General features: G+C 39.3%; 1 protein-coding gene across 5 annotated transcripts in view; it reads right to left on the bottom strand.

The window, feature by feature from the left end:
• TFDP2 (transcription factor Dp-2) overlaps positions 1-19,036 on the bottom strand; it is a 366,930-nt gene that overhangs the window by 318,496 nt on the left and 29,398 nt on the right. The window lies entirely within an intron of this gene.

Here is a 19,036-nt window from a genome sequence, read left to right as displayed (position 1 = left end):
GCACCGTGGGACGGAGAACATCTTCTTGACCAAAAGGGGGATGTGAAAGGAAATGAAATAAGCTTCAGTGGCAGAGAGATTCCAAAAGGAGCCGAGAGGTCACTCTGGTGGGCACTCTTATGCACACTTTAGACAACCCTTTTTAGGTTCTAAAGAATTGGGGTAGCTGGTGGTGGATACCTGAAACTATCAAACTACAACCCAGAACCCATGAATCTCGAAGACAGTTGTATAAAAATGTAGCTTATGAGGGGTGACAATGGGATTGGGAAAGCCATAAGGACCAAACACCACTTTGTCTAGTTTATGGATGGATGTGTAGAAAAGTAGGGGAAGGAAACAAACAGACAAAGGTACCCAGTGTTCTTTTTTACTTCAATTGCTCTTTTTCACTCTAATTATTATTCTTGTTATTTTTGTGTGTGTGCTAATGAAGGTGTCAGGGATTGATTTAGGTGATGAATGTACAACTATGTAATGGTACTGTAAACAATCGAAAGTACAATTTGTTTTGTATGACTGCGTGGTATGTGAATATAACACAATAAAATGATTATTTAAAAAAAAAAAAAAAAAAAAAAAAAAAAAAAAAAAAAAAAAAAAAAAAAAAAGAGTTAATGACAACCAATGCAATATATGATACTGGAGTGGATCTAAGAATGGAGGAGAAAAGCTCAAAGGGGGCATAAGAAAAAATTGGAATATAGAATTTAAGCTTTATATCCATATTAATTTTCTTGAATTAACTGCAGTTAAGTTAATGACATAAGTGAATATCCTTGATCCTAGGAAATGTACATGGAAGTGTTATGAGTTCAAGGAGTATGATATATGCACCCTGCTCTCAAATGTTCAGAAGATGATAAATGGGTCGATAGATAATTGATAGAAAGATAATAGATATAGTTGAAAGAAAGGGGGGGGAAGAAAGGAAGGAAGGAAGGAAGGAGAAAGAGAGGTACTGCAAAGGTAGCAAAATGTAAAATTGGTATATACGGATATCTGGGGGTGGGGGGCTGTTGGAGTTCTCTGTATGGGGTTTGTATTGTGTTTGCAACTGTCCTATATGTTTGAAATTTTTCAAAATAAATTAAAAAAAAAAAAATGCACCACACTATTAATGTGGTACAAAAGTAACACATTACTAGCAAGGTGCTAATTATGGGGGGAGGAAGGGTATACAACAACAAAAAAAAAACAGTAGGATTTTGTACCTTGGCAGGCTCTTCCCCAACCTGCTCCCAGTGTAGATTCCTGGTCCCAGTTCTGCAAGGAGCTGATTAACCCTCATGCACATACTGGGAGCATGTTAGGCCTGCCCAATCTGTCTCATGGTGGACTGAGGGACTCACTTGCCACTGTCTGAGAACTTGCCATTCATGCGGAAGAGCTCTCAAGTTGTACACCCTGGGGCAAAGGATTGCTGGCTGTAGGATATACAGTGCAGTGCCCAGGACCACGATGAAACCTTTCCTAGGGAAGAAGGGACATTTATATCCATGTGAATGGGGGAATTCCTAGGCCGCCTCCACATGGCAAGTGCAGAAAGGATCAGGGTGGCCCCTACGCTCTGGCCTGGAGCTATTCTCCAAACTTACTACATAGAGAAGCCCTGATGGAGAACATTCACGTTCATACAGGTCAATCTTCAAAGACTGGGAGAAGTATTTTCTCTTTTTTTCCCCTTTTCTTTTCTTTCTTTTTTTTTTTTTTCCTAACTCCTGACACTCAAGGAAACCTCTGTCGTAACACTAGGTGGGTACAACCTTAAGGAACACATACCTCAGGGTCTAAATTCCAGCAATAACACACTAAAAGATCAAAATGCCCAGGTTTCAACAAAGGCTATGTTCCAGTTTGCTAATGCTGCCACTATGAAAAATATCAGAAATGGACAGGCTTTTATAAAGGGTGTTTACTTGGTTACAAAGTTATAGTCCTAAGGCCATAAAAGTATCCAAACCAAGGCATCAACAATAGGGTACCCTAGGCCCCCTATAATTGTGCCTAAGAGCCTCCTCCCAAATGCCTCTTTGTTGCTCAGATGTGGCCCTCTCTCTCTAGCTAAGACAACTTGAAAGGTGAAATCACTGCCCTTCCCGCTACATGCGATCAGACACCCAGGGGAGTCAATCTCCCTGGCAACGTGGAATATGACTCCCGGGGAGGAATGCAGACCCGGCATCGTGGGATGGAGAACATCTTCTTGACCAAAAGGGGGAAATGAAAGGAAATGAAATAAGCTTCAGTGGCAGACAGATTCCAAAATGAGCTGGGAGGTCACTCTGGTGGGCACTCTTACGCACAATTTAGACAACCCTTTTTAGGTTCTAAAGAATTGGGGTAGCTGGTGCTGGATACCTGAAACTATCAAACTACAACCCAGAACCCATGAATCTCGAAGACGATTGTATAAAAATGTAGCTTATGAGGGGTGACAATGGGATTGGGAAAGCCATAAGGACCACACTCCACTTTGTCTAGTTTATGGATGGATGAGTAGAAAAATAGGGGAAGGAAACAAACAAACAAACAAACAAAGGTACCCAGTGTTCTTTTTTACTTCAATTGCTCTTTCTCACTTTAATTATTATTCTTGTTATTTTTGTGTGTGTGGTAATGAAGGTGTCAGGGATTGATTTTGGTGATGAATGTACAACTATGTAATGGTACTGTGAACAATCGAAAGTATGATTTGTTTTGTATGACTGCATGGTATGTGAATATATCTCAATAAAATGAATATAAAAATAAAAATAATTAAAAATAGAAAAATAAAAAACAACAATAGGGTACCTTCAGTAAGAACACTGATGTCATTCAGAAAACCTCTGTCCGCTGGGAAGGTACAGGCACATGGCTGATGTCTGCTCCAGGGTTCTGGTTTCAAAATGGCTGTCTCCCAGGACGTTTCTGTCTAGGCATCTGGGGGTGTTCTCTTGGTTTCTCCCAGGCAAACTCTGGGCTAGCAAAAGTCTACCTTCAATGGCTGTCTCCAAAATGTCTCTCTCAGCTGAGCACTGAGCTCCTTCTGTCTGCTCTCCAAGCACTTCTAAGCATCAGAGTCAGCAAGCATCTGGGCCTGTGTGGCTCTTTTTAATATAATCAAGACCCACACTGAATGGGCAGGGCCACACCTCCAGGGAAATAATCTAATCAAAATTATCACCTACAGCTGTGTGGGTCATACCTCCATAGAAACAACCTAACCCAAAGATTCCAGCCTAATCAACACTAATATATCTGCCCCACAAGACAGCACTAAAGAACATGGTGTTCAGGGGGACATAATACATCCAAACCAGCACAGGCTACAAAATACACACACAAAAAACAGGAAGGAATGGTCCAGGCAAACACAAAAATTGAAGTATTAGAAACCATGAAGGAAGAGGAACAGACCTGGAACATTGCAGGCAAAGTTTTTAAAAACTATTCCTAAATATAGTCAAAGAACTAATGAAAAACATGGACAAATAACTAAAAAAAAAAAAAAAAAAAATCAGGAAAATGACAGATGAATGCAGAGACGAGAAAAATTATGAAACAGAGAGAGAGAAATTATGAAAAGGACACAAATAGAACTGAAGACCATGGTAACAGAAATTTAAAATGCTCTAGAGGAGTTCAACAGCAGATTCGAGCTGGCTGAAGAGTCAATGAATCTGAAGATAAGACAATTGACATCATCCATTCTGGGGAGCAGAAAGCAGAAAGAATGAAAAATGTGAACAGAGCCTGAGGAACCTGAGGGACACTATCAAGCATAACAAATATACATACTGTGGGAATCCCAGAAGGAAAAGAAAGGAAGAAGAGTCTAGAGACTTTTCAAAGAAATAAAGGCTAAAAACCTTCCAAATTTAATGGAATACAAGAATATATACATCCCAAGATGCTCAACAAACACCAGACAAGATAAACACAAATAGACTCACAACGTGTTATGCTATAATCAAACTGTCAAACGCCAAAGACAAAGAGAGAATTCTGAAAGCTGCAGGAGAGAAGCAATGTGTCACATACAAGGAAGCCTGAATAAGATTAAGCGCCAATTTCTCATCATAACCATGGAGGCAAGGCATATTTAAAGTGCTGAAAGCAAAAAACAGCCAACCAAGAATCCTGTATGTGGTAAAACGACTTTTGAAAAATTAGGGAGCAATTCAGACATTCACAGATAAAGAAAACCTGTGGGACTCTGTCACCACCAGACTGGCCCTAAAATAAATGCTATAGGGAATTCAGCAGGTTGAAAGGAAAGGACACTAGACAACTGAGTGAGGCCACATGAAGAAATAAATACTTGTGGTAAAGATGACATGGGTAAATATAAATACCAGTTACTACTATATTTTTGATTTGTAACTCCACCTATTAGTTCCCACAGGATCTAAAAGGCAAATGCAGAAAATGTAATGATAAATCAATAGTTTGGGACCGTAATGTAAAAATATGTAATCTATGACAAGAATTACACAAAGGTGAGGCAACAGAGGGATACAGGGATATAGTTTATGTAAACTACTGAAATCGTTGAAGATGGTATTAAAGGAAATTAGAGGCGGGGCAAGATGGCAGACTGGTGAGCTGTATGTTTTAGTTACTCCTCCAGGAAAGTAGGCAGAAAGCCAGGAACTGCGTGGACTGGACACCACAGAGCAATCTGTCTTTGGGTATACTTCATACAACACTCATGAAAATGTCGAACTGCTGAGATCAGCGAAATCTGTAAGTTTTTGTGGCCAGGGGACCCGCGCCCCTCCCTGCCAGGCTCAGTCCCGTGGGAGGAGGGGCTGTCAGCTCCGGGAAGGAGAAGGGAGAACTGCAGTGGCAGCCCTTATCGGAAACTCATTCTACTGACCCAAACTCCAACCATAGATAGACTGAGACCAGACACCAGAGAATCTGTGAGCAGCCAGCCCAGCAGAGAGGAGACAGGCATAGAAAAAAAAACAACACGAAAAACTCCAAAATAAAAGCAGAGGATTTTTGGAGTTCTGGTGAACACAGAAAGGGGAAGGGCGGAGCTCAGGCCTTGAGGCGCATATGCAAATCCCGAAGAAAAGCTGATCTCTCTGCCCTGTGGATCTTTCCTTAATGGCCCTGGTTGCTTTGTCTCTTAGCATTTCAATAACCCATTAGATCTCTGAGGAGGGCCCTTTTTTTTTTTTTTTTTTTTTAAATCCTTTTTTCTTTTTCTAAAACAATTACTCTAAGAAGCCCAATACAGAAAGCTTCAAAGAATTGCAATTTGGGCACGTCAAGTCAAGAGCAGAACTAAGAGAGCTCTGAGACAAAAGGCAATAATCCAGTGGCTGAGAAAATTCACTAAACACCACAACTTCCCAAGAAAAGGGGGGTGTCCGCTCACAGCCACCATCCTGGTGGACAGGAAACACTCCTGCCCATCGCCAGCCCATAACCCAGAGCTGCCCCAGACAACCCAGTGTGACGGAAGTGCTTCAAATAACAGGCACACACCACAAAACTGAGCGTGGACATTAGCCTTCCCTGCAACCTCAGCTGATCGTCCCAGAGTTGGGAAGGTGGAGCAGTGTGAATTAACAAAGCCCCATTCAGCCATCATTTGAGCAGACTGGGACCCTCCCTACACAGCCCAGCAGCCCAGAACTGCCCTGGGGGGATGGCACTCACCTGTGACATAGCACAGTCATCCCTCAACAGAGGACCCGGGGTGCACAGCCTGGAAGAGGGGCCCACTTGCAAGTCTCAGGAGCCATACGCCAATACCAAGGACTTGTGGGTCAGTGGCAGAGACAAACTGTGGCAGGACTGAACTGAAGGATTAGACTATTGCAGCAGCTTTAAAACTCTAGGATCACCAGGGAGATTTGATTGTTAGGGCCACCCCCCTCCCCGACTGCCCAGAAACACGCCCCACATACAGGGCAGGCAACACCAACTACACACGCAAGCTTGGTACACCAATTGGGCACCACAAGACTCACTCCCCCACTCACCAAAAAGGCTAAGCAGGGCAGAACTGGCTTGTGGAGAACAGGTGGCTCGTGGACGCCACCTGCTGGTTAGTTAGAGAAAGTGTACTCCACGAAGCTGTAGATCTGATAAATTAGAGATAAGGACTTCAATAGGTCTACAAAACCTAAAAGAACTCTATCAAGTTCAACAAATGCCACGAGGCCAAAAACAACAGAAAATTATAAAGCATATGAAAAAACCAGACGATATGGATAACCCAAGCCCAAGCACCCAAATCAAAAGACCAGAAGAGACACAGCACCTAGAGCAGCTACTCAAAGAACTAAAGATGAACAATGAGACCATAGTACAGGATATGAAGGAAATCAAGAAGACCCTAGAAGAGCATAAAGAAGACATTGCAAGACTAAATAAAAAAATGGATGATCTTATGGAAATTAAAGAAACTGCTGACCAAATTAAAAAGATTCTGGACACTCATAGTACAAGACTAGAGGAAGTTGAACAACGAATCAGTGACCTGGAAGATGACAGAATGGAAAATGAAAGCATAAAAGAAAGAATGGGGAAAACAATTGAAAAAATCGAAATGGACCTCAGGGATATGACAGATAATATGAAACGTCCAAATATAAGACTCATTGGTGTCCCAGAAGGGGAAGAAAAGGGTAAAGGTCTAGGAAGAGTATTCAAAGAAATTGTTGGGGAAAACTTCCCAAATCTTCTAAACAACATAAATACACAAATCATAAATGCTCAGCGAACTCCAAATAGAATAAATCCAAATAAACCCACTCCGAGACATATACTGATCACACTGTCAAACACAGAAGAGAAGGAGCAAGTTCTGAAAGCAGCAAGAGAGAAGCAATTCACCGCATACAAAGGAAACAGCATAAGACTAAGTAGTGACTACTCAGCAGCCACCATGGAGGCGAGAAGGCAGTGGCACGATATATTTAAAATTCTGAGTGAGAAAAATTTCCAGCCAAGAATACTTTATCCAGCAAAGCTCTCCTTCAAATTTGAGGGAGAGCTTAAATTTTTCACAGACAAACAAATGCTGAGAGAATTTGCTAACAAGAGACCTGCCCTACTGGAGATACTAAAGGGAGCCCTACAGACAGAGAAACAAAGACAGAACAGAGAGACTTGGAGAAAGGTTCAGTACTAAAGAGATTCAGTATGAGTACAATAAAGGATATTAATAGAGAGAGGGAAAAATATGGCAAACATAAACCAAAGGATAAGATGGCCGATTCAAGAAATGCCTTCACGGTTATAACGTTGAATGTAAATGGATTAAACTCCCCAATTAAAAGATATAGATTCGCAGAATGGATGAAAAAAAATGAACCATCAATATGTTGCATACAAGAGACTCATCTTAGACACAGGGACACAAAGAAACTGAAAGTGAAAGGATGGAAAAAAGTATTTCATGCAAGCTACAGCCAAAAGAAAGCAGGTGTAGCAATATTAATCTCAGATAAAATAGACTTCAAATGCAGGGATGTTTTGAGAGACAAAGAAGGCCACTACATACTAATAAAAGGGGCAATTCAGCAAGAAGAAATAACAATCGTAAATGTCTATGCACCCAATCAAGGTGCCACAAAATACATGAGAGAAACACTGGCAAAACTAAAGGAAGCAATTGATGTTTCCACAATAATTGTGGGAGACTTCAACACATCACTCTCTCCTATAGATAGATCAACCAGACAGAAGACCAATAAGGAAAATGAAAACCTAAACAATCTGATAAATGAATTAGATTTAACAGACATATACAGGACATTACATCCCAAATCACCGGGATACACATACTTTTCTAGTGCTCACGGAACTTTCTCCAGAATAGATCATATGCTGGGACATAAAACAAGCCTCAATAAATTTAAAAAGATTGAAATTATTCAAAGCACATTCTCTGACCACAATGGAATACAATTAGAAGTCAATAACCATCAGAGACTTAGAAAATTCACAAATACCTGGAGGTTAAACAACACACTCCTAAACAATCAGTGGGTTAACGAAGAAATAGCAAGAGAAATTGCGAAATATATAGAGACGAATGAAAATGAGAACACAACATACCAAAACCTATGGGATGCAGCAAAAGCAGTGCTAAGGGGGAAATTTATAGCACTAAACGCATATATTAAAAAGGAAGAAAGAGCCAAAATCAAAGAACTAATGGATCAACTGAAGAAGCTAGAAAATGAACAGCAAACCAATCCTAAACCAAGTACAAGAAAAGAAATAACAAGGATTAAAGCAGAAATAAATGACATAGAGAACAAAAAAAACAATAGAGAGGATAAATATCACCAAAAGTTGGTTCTTTGAGAAGATCAACAAGATTGACAAGCCCCTAGCTAGACTGACAAAATCAAAAAGAGAGAAGACCCATATAAACAAAATAATGAATGAAAAAGGTGACATAACTGCAGATCCTGAAGAAATTAAAAAAATTATAAGAGGATATTATGAACAACTGTATGGCAACAAACTGGATAATGTAGAAGAAATGGACAATTTCCTGGAAACATATGAACAACCTAGACTGACCAGAGAAGAAATAGAAGACCTCAACCAACCCATCACAAGCAAAGAGATCCAATCAGTCATCAAAAAGCTTCCCACAAATAAATGCCCAGGGCCAGATGGCTTCATAGGGGAATTCTACCAAACTTTCCAGAAAGAACTGACACCAATCTTACTCAAACTCTTTCAAAACATTGAAGAAAATGGAACACTACCTAACTCATTTTATGAAGCTAACATCAATCTAATACCAAAACCAGGCAAAGATGCTACAAAAAAGGAAAACTACCGGTCAATCTCCCTAATGAATATAGATGCAAAAATCCTCAACAAAATACTTGCAAATCGAATCCAAAGACACATTAATAAAATCATACACCATGACCAAGTGGGGTTCATTCCAGGCATGCAAGGATGGTTCAACATAAGAGAATCAATCAGTGTATTACAACACATTAACAAGTCAAAAGGGAAAAATCAATTGATCATCTCAATAGATGCTGAAAAAGCATTTGACAAAATCCAACATCCCTTTTTGATAAAGGAAATTAGATTGCTATAGATTTAGGATGCTAAATTTAAGCCTTATGGTAACCACAAATAAAGTATCAGAGAATATGCAAACCTGCAGAGACAGAAAGTAGATACAGGTTACCCAGGGTTAGGGGAGCAGGGACAATGGGGAGCTAATGCAAAATGAGTGTACGGTTTCTGTTCGGGGTGAAGGGAAAGTGATAGTATTGGATGGTGGTGAGGGTACCACAACATTGTGAATGTGATTAATTCCCCTGAATGCTATGCTTGGGAAAGGCTGGCATGGGAAGATTTATGTTGTTTAAATGCTTCCACAATTTAAAAAAATACAAAGAAAGAAAAAGTAAACAGATAATGACAATTTAATGTAATAATTGATAATGGGATCTAAGAATGGAGGAGAAGGCTCGAAAAGGCATTATTGGAACATAAGAAAAATCAGAATATTGAGTATAAACTTCATATCAACATTAAATTTCTTGAACTTAATAAATGCACTTAAGATGATTACATAAGTGAAATCCTTGTTCACAGGAAATGTAAATGGAAGTATTTTATGTTCAAGGAGGCTCTCAAATGTTCAGAAGATAGATGATGGATATATATGGACAGACAGAAAGAAAGAATGTTATGATAAAGATGGCAAAACATTAAAATTGGTGGGTCTGGTACTTGGGGATGGGGTATGTTGGAGTACTCTATATGGTTTTTTTGTTTGTTTCATCTGGGGGGGGGGGTCCTATCCCACTTTGGGGGAAGGATGATGGATTTATCTGTAGAGTTAGGCTTAGAGAAAGTCCACATTTCAACAACAAAAGAGGTTCTCCGGAGGTGACTCCTAGGCATAATTATAGGTGGGCTTACCTCCCCTTTACAACCATAAGTTTCAACCGAGCAAGCCTCAAGATTGAGGGCTTGAGTTATAAAGTAAGGGGTTCCTAAATTCACACAGCATATGTTATGTCCATGATAATCCATCCATATCTCACATTATCATCACTTAGTTGTACAGTCCTCATCACTCTCCATTTTAAACAATTCTCATGTCCCAAAACATCTTGTAACTCTTGTCAGCACTTAATTATTTGTCCCTAATATTTGTGTGGTACTAGTATGGTATTCCTATTAATTATAGTCCCTATAATATATGCAGTAGGTAGATTTTTCCCATATACCCTTCTGTTTTCAACTCTCTGCTAGTGTTATACCTTAGAAGTATATCATGCAAGCACCTATCCTTATTTGTAGTGCTGATCTGTGGGAAACATGCCTTTAAACAAGCACTTTCAATCCTATTCGCCTTCAGTACAGCTCTGATACTTAAATCCCATTAACAATCATCACCCCTATCCATTCCAATACCTATGAATTAACCATCACTAACATATCTGAACATAATAGATTATTATTCCCCTTCACTAGTTTCTGTCTATCACTAGGTCCCCAATATTCTGCATTATAAGACATTGACTTTACATTATTCAAAGATTTCAAAGAGGTAACATAGAATAGCTCTCCTTTTGTGTCTGATTTATTTCACTCAGCACTGTATCTTCAAGGTTCACCTATGTTGCCATGTTTCAGGACCTTGTTCCTTCTTAGTGCTGCATAGTGTTTCATCATATGTATATACCACATTTTATTTATCCACTCGTCTGTTGAAGGACACTTGGATTGTTTCCATCTCTTGGCAATTGTGAACAACGCTGCTGTGAACATCAGTGTACAAATGTCTGTTCATGTCACTGCTTTCAAATCTTCTGGGTATATACCGAGAAGCAGAATTGCTGGATTGTAGGGTAATTCATCCATATCTCACATTATCATCACTTAGTTGTACAATCCTCATCACTCTCCACTTTAATACACCAAAATGTATTCCACAGCAGCTGTACCATCACACATTCCTGTCCTAGTTTGCTAATGCTGCAGAATGCAAAACACCAGAGATGGATAGGCTTTTATAAAACGGGGGTTTATTTCACTACACAATTACAGTCTTAAGGCCACAAAGCGTCCAAGGTAACACATCAGCAATCGGGTACCCTCACCGGAGGATGGCCAATGGCCTCCGGAAAACCTCTGTTATCTAGGAACGCAGCTGGCATCTGCTCCAAAGCTCCGGCCTCAAAACGGCTTTCTCCCAGGACGTTCCTCTCTAGCAAGCTTGCTCCTCTTCAAAACATCACTCCCAGCTGCACACTCTTCCCTCTTTGAGTCAGCTCATTTATATAGCTCCACCGATCAAGGCCCACCCCGAATGGGTGGGGCCATGCCTCCATGGGAACATCTCATCAGAATTAGCACCTACAGCTGGGTGGGGCACATTCCAAGCAAATCCAACCAGCACCCAAGCGTCTGCCCCACACAAGACCACAAAGATAATGGCATTTGGGGGACACAATACATTCAAACCGGCACAATTCCCAACAGCAACGAACAAGAGTTCCAATTTCTCCACATCCTCTCCAGCATTTTTCTTTCTTCTTTTTTTAATGCCGGTCATTCTTATTGATGTGAGATGGTAGCTCATTGTGGTTTTGATATGCATTTCCCTAACAGCTAGTGAAGATAAACATTCTTTGTGTTTTTTAGCCATTTATTTTCCTCTTCAGAAAAATACCATTCCTATATTTCACCCATTTTATAATAGGGCTTTTTGAACTATTGTTGAGTTGTAGGATTTATTTATAAATGCAAGATGTCAGTCTCTAATCAGATATACGGTTTCCAAATATTTTCTCCCATTGAATTGGCTGCCTCTTCACCTTTTTGACATTTTTGATGCCCAGAAACTTCTGACTCTAAGGAGTTCCCATTTATCTCTTTTCTTCTTTTATTGCTTGTGCTTTGGGTGTAAGATTTAAGAAGCTACCTCCTATTACTAGGTCCTGAAGATGTTTCCCTATATTATCTTCTAACAGTTTTATTGTGCTATATCTTATATTGAGGTCTTTGATCCACTTGGAGTTAATTTTTGTAAGGGGTGTGGCATAGGGGTCCTCTTTCATTCTTTTGGATATAGATATCCTGTTCTCCCAGCCCCATTTGTTGAAGAGACTGTTCTGTCCCAGTTTTGTGGACTTGGGAGCCTTATCAAAAATCAAGCAACTACACAATCCAAAGTAATTTGGACAGAGAATAAAAATACATAAGCAGGGTCCCCCTGAGGAGCTGGGGGAAAATGCAGAAGTGTTGGACTTCCTCACCTGGATTGTTGCTGATGTTCCCACAAACACTGAGGACTAGCAGTTTGGTATGCCAAGCCCTCTATCTTCAGGCTTGCCTTTATGAAACTTGTTGCTGCAAAGGAGAGGCTAAACCTGCTTATAATTGTGCCTAAGAGTCTCCCCGAGTACCTCTTTGTTGCTCAGATGTGGCCCTCTCTCTAGCTAAGCCAACTCGGCAGGTGAACTCACTGCCCTCCCCCACTACATGGGACCTAACTCCCAGGGGTGTAAATCTCCCTAGCAATGCTGGATATGACTCCTAGGGATGAACCTGGACCTGACATCGTGGGATTGAGAGCATCTTCTTGAAGAAAAGGAGGATGAGAAATGAAACAAAATAAAGAGTCAGTGGCTGAGAGATTTCAAAAGGAGTTGAGAGGTCACTCTGGTGGGCACTCTTATGCACTATATAGATAACCTGTTTTAGGTTTTAATGTATTGGAATAGCTAGAAGTAAATACTTGAAACCATCAACCTGCAACCCAGTAGCCTTGACTCTTGAAAACAACTATATAACAATGCAGCATACAAAGGGTGATAGTGTGACTGTGAAAGCCCTGTGGATCACACTCCCTTTATCCAGTGTATGGATGGATGAGTAGAAAAATGAGGACAAAAACTGTATGAAAAATAAGGTGGGGGGGGATGATTTGGGTGTTCCTTTTTACTTTTATTTTTTATTCTTATTTTTACTTTTTCTGGTATAAGGAAAACGTTCAAAAAATAAGGGTGATGAATGCACAACTATGATGGTACTGTGAATAGTTGATTGTACACCACAGATTGCACGATATGTGAATATATCTCAATAAAAATGAATTAAAAAAAAAAACAACCTTTTACAAAAAAAAATCAGTCGACCATAGAGCTGGTGGTCTATTTCTGAACTCTCAATTCAATTCAATTGATCAATATGTCTATCTTTATGCCACTACCATGCTGTTTTGACCACTGTAGCTTTATAGTAGGCTTCAACGTCTGGTAAGTCCTCCCACACTGTTCTTTTTTTAGGATGTTTTTGGCAATTCGAGGCAACATTCCTTTCCAAATAAATTCAGTAACTTTTCCAAGTCTGCAAAGTAGGTTGTTGGAGTTCTGGTTGGAATTGCGTTGAATCTGTACATTAGTTGAGGTAGGATTGACATCTTAACAATGTTTAGTCTTCCTATCCATGAGCACAGAACATTTTCCCACCTATTTATGTCCTTTTTAATTTCTTTTAGTAAAATTTTGCAATTTTCTGTGTAGAGGTCTTTTATGTCCTTGTTTAGGTTTATTCCTAGGTACCTTTTTTTTTTTAGTTGCTCTTTTGAAAGGAATTTTTTATTGCCTCTTCGGTTAGGTCATTTCTGGTGTATAGGAACATTACTGACTTACGTGCATTAATCTTATATCCCGCCACTCTGCTGAATTTTTTATTAGCTCAAGTAGCTATATCATCAAATTCTTAGGATTTTACAAATATAAGATCGTGTCTTCTGCAAATAATGATAGTTTTACTTTTTCCTTTCCAATTTGGATGGCTTTTATATCTTTGTCTTAGTGAACTGCTCTGGCTAGAACTTCTAGCACAATGTTGAATAATAGAGGTGACAGTGGGCATCCTTGTCTCGTTCCCAATCATAGAGGGGACGATTTCAGCCTCTCACCATTGCGTACTAGGCTTGCTGTGGGTTTTTCATATATGCCCTTTATCATACTGAGGAAAGTTCCCTCAATTCCTACCTTCTGAAGTGTTTTTATCAAAAAGGGATGTTGAATTTTCTCAAATGCTTTTTCAGCACCTATTGAAATGAACATTTGATTTTTCCCTTTCAATTTATTAATGTGCTGAATTACATTAATTGATTTTATGTTGAACCACCTTGCATGCCAGGATTGTATCCCACTTGGTTGTGGTGTATAACTCTTTTAATTTGCCTTTGGATTCGATTTACAAGAATTTTGTTGAGGATTTCTACATCTATATTCATTAGGAAGACTGCCCTATAGTTTTCCATTTTTGTAGTATCTTTAGCTGGTTTTGGTATCAGAGTGATATTAGCTTCATAAAATGAGTTAGATAGCAATCCTTTTTCTTCAATTTTGTGAAAGAGTTTGACCAGGAATGGTATCAATTCTTTTTGGAAACTTTGGTAACATTCCCCTGTGAAGTCATCTGGCCCTGGGCTTTTATTTGTAGGTAGATTGTTTATGACCGATTGGATCTCTTTGCTTGTGATTGGTTTGTTGAGGTCTTCTATTTCTTCTTGGGTCAGTCTAGGTTGTTCATGTGTCTCTAGGAAATTGTCCATTTCCTCTAAATTGTCTAGCCTGTTGGCATAAAGCTGTTCACAGTATCCTCTTATGATATTTTTTTATTTCTTCGGGATCCATCATAATTATCTCCTCATTTCTGATTCTGTTTATTTGTTCTTTTCTTTCTTTGACTTTGTCAGTCTACCTAAGGGTCTGTCAAGCTTGTTGATCTTCTCAAAGAATCAACTTTTGGTTTTATTTATTCTTTTGTTGCCGTTCTTGTTCTCCAGCTCATTTATTTCTGCTTTAATCTTTATTTCTTTTCTACTACTTGCTTTACAGTTATTTTGCTGATCATTCTCTAGCATCTTCAGTTGTTCAGTTAGGTGTTTAGTTTTAGCTCTTTCTTGCTTTTTGATATATGCATTTAGAGCTATAAATTTCCCTCTCAGCACTGCCTTCGTTGCATCCCACAGCTTTTGATATGTTGTGCTCTCATTTTCATTCATCTCTAGATATTTACCAATGTCTATTGCAATTCCCTCTTTTACCCACTGGTTGTTTAGGAGTGTGTTGCTTAACCTTCATATATTTGTGAAAGATCTGGTTCTTTGTTGGTTATTGATTTCTAGTTGCATTCCATTACGGTCAGAGAATGTACTTTGAATAATTTCAATCTTTTAAAATTTATTGAGACTTGTTTTGTGCCCCAGCATATGATCTATCCTGGAGAATGTTCCATGGGTGCTAGAGAAGAATGTATATTCTAGTACTCTGGGATGTAAAGATCTATATGTATATTTTAAGTCTAATTCATGTGTCATATTGTTTAGGTTCTGAATTTCCTTATTGGTCCTCTGTCTAATTGTTCTACCTATAGAAGAGAGTGGTCTATTGAAGTCTCCCACTATTATTGCAGACGTGTCTGTTGCTCCCTTCAGTTTAGCCAATGTTTGTCCCATGTATTTTGGAGCTCCTTGATTGGGTGCATAAACATTTATGGTTGTTACTTCTTCTTGGTGAATTGTCCCTTTTATTAATATATAGTGTCCTTGTTTGTCTCATCACATCTTTGCATTTAAAGTCTATTTTGTCCAGCATCAGTATAGCTACCCCAGCTTTCTTTTGATTGCAGTTTGCATAGATTATTTTTCCATCCTTTCACTTTCAGTTTCTTTGTGTTGCTGGGTCTAAGATGAGTTCTTGTAATCAGTATATCGATGGGTCATACTTTTTAATCCATTCTACCAGTCTGTATCTTTTAATGGGAGAGTTTAATCCATTCACATTCAAAGTTATTACTGTGAAAGCAGTTCTCAAATCAGCCATCTTATTATCCTTTAGTTTTTAGTTGTTAGATCTTTTTTTTTCCTCTCTCCCTTTTTATCCCTTAGAGTTACCCTTACTAATACTCTTCAGTTCTGTGCTCTTCTCCAGACCTCTCTCCCCTTTCTTTTTTCTCAGCTGCTAGATCTCCCTTTAATATTTCTTGTAGGACAAGTCTCTTGTTAAGAAATTTTCTCTGCATCTGTCTGTGAAAATTTTTAACTCTCCCTCAATTTTGAAGAAGAGCTTAGCTGGATAAAGAATTCTTGGCCAGTAATTTTTCTCTTTCAGAATCTGAAATATGTCATACCACTGCCTTCTCATCTCCATGGTGCCTGCTGAAGTAGTCAGTACTTAGTCTTACGTGGTTTCCCTTGTATGTGGTGAATTGCTTCTCTCTTGCTGCTTTCAGAAGTTTCTCCTTCTCTTCAGTATTTAACAGTCTAATCAGTACATATGTTGGAATAGGTTTATTTGGATTTATTCTATTTGCGGTTCATTAGGCATCTTTTATTTGCAAATTCATGTCATTTAGAAGGGTTGGGAAGTTTTCCCCAAGTATGTCTTGAAACACTCTTCCTAGCCTTTTACCTTTCTCCTCTGGGACACCAATGATTCTTATGTTTCTTTACTTCATGTTGTCTATCATTTCTCTGAAATCCATTTGAAGTTTTCAAATTTTTTCCCATTTATTCTTTTGTGTGCTTGCATTCAATTACTCTTTCCTCCAGTTCACATATCCTTTCTTCTGCCTCTTCAAATCTGCCACTGTGTGTCTCTAGTGTATTTTTAAGTTGATCCACAGTATCTTTAGGTTTGCTTTTTTTTTTTTATTCACTCTTTCAAATTCTTCTTTATGCTCTTGTAGAGTCTTCTTGAATTCCTTTATGTCTTTAACCATCTCGCTGAAATTGTTTTGGAGATTTGTTTGTACTTCTTTAATTGCTCCAAATTTAGTGTCTCTTCTGGCTTTTTGTTTGTTTGGCTTGTCCATATCTTCTAGAGAAGAGTGCTTTGTAATTTTCTGTTGGCTTCAGGGAAAAATAAGGTTATTTTGCGAAATGCAGGATTATCTGAGCACTTACACATAATCTGGTAAAGCCACAGCTTGCTGGAGTGCAGTTTCCCAATTCTACCAGCAGGTGGCGTTGTCATGCCGAACTTCTCCCGTGCGGTGGGCAGAGTCCAAACCAGTTGGAGAACCAAACAGTGCACCAGTTCTCCGTGTTCATTGGCGAATGCCTGTCCTGGGACTGCAATGTGGGCTCTGAGCACGGCAGGGAATCTGATCCAGGGCACCCAACAGACCAAACGTGAGCCCTGCCTGCCAGTTCCCTGCCTGCCTTGCACCCACAAGTCTCTGGAGTATGGGAAGGGCTACCAATTCTGGTATGGCGCCTCTCCCTTCCCCACTTCTTGCTGGTGCACCCCAGCCCTCAACTTCCATGGCGGGAGAGAAAACACTGCCTGTGAAGCTCCCTCACGGGAATTCCCTGCCATGTGGCTGTGGAGGATCACTCCCCAGCCAACTGCCAAGGTGGGTGCATGAGAGTGGAGCACCGCCGCTCACTCCCTTGCCTGGTGGCGGTTTTGTTGCTGCCGATCAGGAGGCGGCCCTACAGGAACACACTCACCACCTCCCTGGAACCGCCGTCTCACTTGCATTTTTGTTGGTGGCCCCTTCACGTACTGTGGAGGACCCTCTATGGTTGGTCACACCCCAAAACCGCAGTCCTGGGCATCCTCTGGTCCCTCTCTCTAGTTTCTTTCATGGAGAAGAAGCCCGCTCCGCCTCACCTACCCCGCCATCTTTCTGGAAGCTCTCAGCCTGGTTCCTCTTATACAAAGAGCTGGGTACTCAGCCACAGCTCCACTCTCCTCTGTATGGGTTTCATATTATTTCTACAACTATCCTTTGTGCTTGAAATTATTTCAAAATAAAAAGTTTTTTAAAAAAAATTTATTGAAATTGAGGGTGAAATAAATACATTTTCAGTAAGTTACCTTCAACAGACATTCAATAAAGAAATTTCCAAAGGGTATAGTTTGGAAAAATGGAAACTGAACTCAGAATGCAAAAGAAATTCAAGAAAGGGAAGTAAAAGCTACAAGTACATGATAGCTGTAAGGACTAATTTTAGGAGTTGAAAAAAATGAAAGAGAAAAAAAAAAAAAAACGCAGAAGCAACTAAAGCCTGGACAGCAATAACATAAGAAGGAAGAAGGTTGGTCAGAATAAAACAATTCCACAACTCCTGTATTGTTTAAGAGAGACGGCATTAATTAAATATGTTCACTAAGTATTTAAAGGCAACTGCTGAAAGAACAAAAAACAAAAGCAGGCAGGGCAAAACAATAAAAGAAGCACAGAAAAAGCAGTATAAATAAATGGTAGAAATAAATGCAAATATATAAACTCATTAGTTAAAGGATGTCACACTGGATTTTAAAAACAGCAAACCAAAATCTGTTATTTGCAAAAATATACCTAAAGCATGCCTTCGTAGAAAGTAATACAATGAAAAGGAAAGATGATCAGCATAAAAGAAGAGAAAGTCCAGCATTAATTAGACCCAAATACATAAGGAAATGCAAGTGTATGACAAAGGTGGCATCTCCCATCACTGGGGTAAAGATGAACTTTCTAATAAAAGGTGCTGAGTAGCCATTTGGAAAAATATAAAAGTAGATCCATAGTCACATCATACAAGAATAAACTTCAAAAAGAATTAGCGATCAAAGTGTAAAAAGTGAACCCAGGCAGACACCAGTGTAACCAATTGATCAAGGTAAACATCACCAATGGTAAAACATACCAACATGATGCATGATGAGGCAGAACATAATTTGAGCTTTTTTTAATTACCAAAATTGCATCATCTCACTCTAATCATGAAAAAACATTGTACACTGTACATTCCACAAAATAACTGATCAAAAATGTCAAGGTCATCAAAGACAAAGAAAAACTGAAGGTTGTTACAGACTAGAGAAGACTTAGGAGAAACAACAACTAAACACAATGTGGGTCCTGGATAGGTACAGGAACACTAAAGAGTCTTTAGTGGAAAAAAACTGTTGAAATTCGAATAAGGTCTGTAGCTTAGTTAATAATATTGTGCCAATGTTAATTTCCTGCTCTGATAATTATACTATGGTTATCTAAGATGTTAACATCAGGGGAAATGGGA

This window comes from Choloepus didactylus, chromosome 1, assembly GCF_015220235.1.
Source record: "Choloepus didactylus isolate mChoDid1 chromosome 1, mChoDid1.pri, whole genome shotgun sequence".
Classification (NCBI taxonomy): Eukaryota; Metazoa; Chordata; class Mammalia; order Pilosa; family Megalonychidae; genus Choloepus; species Choloepus didactylus.
Note: the sequence above shows the minus strand (reverse complement) of the source record. Positions and strands in the feature narration are given on the sequence as shown.